Source organism: Schistocerca americana, chromosome X, assembly GCF_021461395.2.
Source record: "Schistocerca americana isolate TAMUIC-IGC-003095 chromosome X, iqSchAmer2.1, whole genome shotgun sequence".
Classification (NCBI taxonomy): Eukaryota; Metazoa; Arthropoda; class Insecta; order Orthoptera; family Acrididae; genus Schistocerca; species Schistocerca americana.
Window position 1 is genome coordinate 263,127,454 of NC_060130.1, and position 4,369 is coordinate 263,131,822.

General features: G+C 37.9%; 1 long non-coding RNA gene across 1 annotated transcript; it reads left to right on the forward strand.

The window, feature by feature from the left end:
• Positions 1-644: 644 nt before the first annotated feature.
• LOC124555679 lies at positions 645-3,154 on the forward strand. Its single transcript, XR_006968577.1, has 3 exons — positions 645-1,272; positions 1,357-1,466; positions 2,580-3,154. It is a non-coding gene; the product is annotated as an uncharacterized LOC124555679 (long non-coding RNA).
• The last annotated feature ends 1,215 nt before the right edge of the window (positions 3,155-4,369 follow it).

Consider the following 4,369-nt stretch of genomic DNA (forward strand, 5'->3'; position numbering starts at 1 on the left):
GTGCCAACTTATAACTAAATCTGAGGGGGCTGCGATCGTGAGGTTCCCTTGTAAGTTAAGTCATAGGGTTAGTATTGCCTCACGTGTTCCAACATTTCTACGGAATCGAAACTGATCTTCCCCAAGGTCGGCTTCTACCTGTTTTTCCATTCGTCTGTAAAGAATGCGCGTTAGTATTTTGCAGCTGTGACTTATTAAACTGATAGTTCGGTAATTTTGACATCTGTCAACACCTGCTTTCTTTGGGATTGGAATTATTATATTCTTCTTGAAGTCTGAGGGTATTTCGCCTGTCTCGCTACTGCTCATACAGCAGCCACGCTTCAAGTAGCCAGAAGCGGGAGGAAGGCACTGCTCATACGCGAATTCAGCTCTGCGCATGCGCAAGAGCCCGCTGGCAACTGCTCATACGAACCAAAGGTGTTCTAGGCGGCGTTGGTTGAATTCAGCTTCCAACCTCTCTACTGCTCTCAATCCTGCCTCGCGGTTAATATGTCCACAGTCTAACATAACTGTGATATGTCTGTTAGTGAACGTATATACACGCTCTCTAACCAGTAGCGTTCGCGGTGGATCGTCGTGTAATAGCAGCTTACATAGTGACAGGTTACTACTGTCGTCATTTATATCTTTTCAGCTGGGGGGGGGGGGGGGGGGGGGGGGAGTAAGCGAAGGTGTAAAGTGTTGTGATTATAGAGAACATCTCGAAATTAGCTAGAGGTTGATGAGGTAAATCATCTAAAAATGTTTCTAGGTGAACAGCTCAAATCGGAAATCAGATTTTTACAGAAAGTTGTTGGAGACTGATTGTTCATGAAATCACACAATCATTCCGGAGATGACTATCTAAAAGTTTTGAAAAGTGTGCAATGACTTTCATTGCAAACGCTGCACGCAATGCAGCTGTAGAAACGATGTTTGTTTTAAATTTGACTGATAAAAGAAATTACTTTCTGTACAGTGCGTTAAGAATTTGTTGATCGTGAAGTAAAACGAGAAAGATCTTGCTTTCACTCAATACTGTGATAACAGCAAATCCAAGAAAGATTTACTTAAGAAGAAGCGGTGAAGTGAAACCTATGCTTTTGTAAAAAAGTAAGCTAGTATCGTTCACGTAAAGACTGTAATAACCCTAGTTTTTTTATTTTAAAATGTAGTAAGCCTGTTATTGTCTCCGTAGTAATGCCAAACTTTTTTAAATATGCGTTAGGCCTATATGTAGCGTATAACATGGGAAGTAAGAGCACGAAAACCGGAGTTGGTGCATTTAAGGTAAGTTTCGGTTAATAACGGGTTTGATACTTTGCCAAATGTGATTTGTAATTTATTTCATTTGTCATCATCAATTGCTTTCAGCGGTGTATACCGTCTTCATGGCGTTTCAAGAAATTAAAATTTTTGGAGGAATACTATATGCCACAGACAAGGAAAAAGTACACATGTACTTGTCACAGAAGAAAGCTATGGTATTGAGATTTGTAAATGTCTTGCACAAGTGTTTTTATACTTGTCTTTTGTGCCCCCCCCCCCCCCCCCCTGCATACAATCAGTCTTAACTGCATGTGTGAATTATCGCGTTTTATCACTGCTTTAGGAGTCATGGTTGATAGTAGGTATGGATCTCTCATATGCTTCAGTTACAGGCACTGTGTGTGTGTGTGTGTGTGTGTGTGTGTGTGTGTGTGCGGGGGGGGGGGCGTGGCCGTGGCAGGCGTCTTTCATTGTACGTAAGATTACGCAGTTAATACGCCGCCGCAACTAATTTATGGCAAGACTGTTATGACAGTGCAAAAGTGTGGATGGACATATAAAACTCTCCAAAATATTTACTCAAGTGTGGAAGCCGCTGTCTGGAAAGCATAGTTGATAGATTAGTAAAGCTAGTGCTTAAATATCTTGCTTATTCATAGTCAAGTATGCATTGTTTTGTTACTACTTTTATAATTTACTGAATCACACAGCCATAGGTGAGCAAATGCATAGCCTGTGGCAGTTTTTAGTAAAAGTGTAGCATTTGTTATAAATCTGTTAGTTTTCATAATACTTAGTCTTCAATTCCTGCATGACTGTCATCTGTAGAAAATTTAACATTTCCAGTCTTTGTTGCACTAATGCTTAGAGGCTATAGTTCTTGCATGAAGAGTGGTTTATGTAGGCTGATAACTGCATATAATTGAGCTCTTATTGCACTCATACAATGGAAAATTAAATTAGAATTTGATTAAACAAAATGTTTAACATTAATTTATTGGCAACATTTTCTGAACCAATACTGTGGTAAACATAACAGGGAATTAATTTGATTCAGAAAACATAACTGCCTGAGAAGGTTTCTCTAACTGGAAATATTTATTTAAAATAACAAAAATTTATATTACTGAGGGTGCAGTGAGGCTTTCAACTGACAACCCCAAAATTACTGCCAGAAAATTACCCCAGGCTATTCTAGAAATGGAAATCACTGGACAAGCAAGCTCAATATATTTTATTTGTTAACCTTGCACACATTCTCAATGTGACTAATTATTCCATGTAATAGGTTAGATACTTAATTGAAGTAACTGTTTCATGCATTTCAGGTAGACAAGTGTGTTGTATGAAAGTGTTCCTGCAGCCTCTTCCACCTTTAATATTGCAGAAGTCCAAGAAGATTGTGGGGAGCCTCTGGACATTGAAAGAAGTGTTTGTGTGTGCCACATGATATGCTACTGCCAGGTCCAGTGTCATACCAGATTCAAAGGTTGCTTCGGGTTAAATACAAATATAATATTGCCTTTTCTACAAATAACAGCTTGAGAAAAAATGTCATCCATAATTTGAAGTCAACTACTAGCCCTCTGCAGAATTCTGGTGTCTACAAGATTTCTTGTGACACTTGCGGTGCCTATTATATTGGTCAAACAGGATGTGCCTTTTCAATTTGCTGTAAAGAACATTTTCTGAGGGAAAACGGTTCATGTGCCCCTAATTCTTCTTAAGCTAATGTGCAAGTGTGTCTTAATTGTTCCTGTCTGCAACGTAATGTGTAATCTTTATGGTGAGTAGCACTCTTTGCTGTACATGGTTGGAATACCAACCTGGAGTTCCTATTGTTTGAAATAATTACAGAAGTTTTTTATGAAAAGCTAAACAATAAAATGTTGTTAAAATTGAAGTGTGTGTTTTCATTTTGAAATGGGAAGTTTTTCTCAAAAGACATTAAGTGACAAAATTTTAGTCCCACAAGCCCTATACTGAGATTCCCAGTCTCATAAAATAAAGTAAAATGCTGTCAGACTAAGTTAGAAATGTAACAAACATGAATGCATTATTCTTTAAGCATTCTAATTATATAACTGTCACAAAATCACTTATCTTGTTAACCTAAAGAAGTGTTCCTATTAGTACTATGGTCACAGCTGAATCAGGTTAAACTTCTTGTATTTATCCATCATTTGCTTATGTTGCACTGTGGCAGTTGGTGAAATGCCTGTATTTTAAGCTTATATTCACGAATGCTCTGTCGTTTGAGTTGACTGAGAAACAGATCACGTGTGATAACATAAGTCTTCAACACTTATGTTTCATAAGCATATGTGGTACTTTTTCACTACATGGCATCCTTGTAGGTTAGCTGATTTTGAACACAGTTGTTTTGAAGGAAAAAGATATTGTGAAGTGATCATTGATATTCTGAGAGCAATATTTTTGCAAAGATAAAGATTAAGGTAAGGCTGTTCTGTAACATATGTCACATTGCAAGTTAAATTTAGTAATAGTATATTAGACATATCCAGTATGTTGTAGGAAGTAAATAAACTTGTTAAAAACAAATCAATAATAGCTCTTAATTTTCAGGAAGGGTGTAGAAGACCGTTACAGCCTTGTCTATGATGGTCGTCTTTGGCACCATCAATCAATTGCTCGTACTCATTTTTTACACACATTGTGTGTGTGCATTTTTTACACACACACACACACACACACACACACACACACACACACACACACACACATTGCTGATGTAGAATGTAATTACATTATGAACTCCTGGCTTGGCAATGTATTTTTGTGATTCCTGTCCACAGTGACAATGATTGGAACACCACTGTGAATAACTATAGAGCTTTTTACTGTTCATCCTGGGCCCCAAATTTAAATGTTTAAAGCTATATACAGACAGGCACTGCAATAGCTACTGCAGCCAAAGCAGTTGGTGTGTCACAGTTCAAGCAGCTAAAGTCCCAAATGGTGCAAGTCTGGTCCTCCTGCTGCAGTGACAGAAGATGAAGAAAATATTCTAGTCCAGTGACTAGTTTAAATTGCAAAGGGTACTATGCAGTACAACAAAAATATTGCTACACTGTGCAGCAAACAATAATTAAAGACC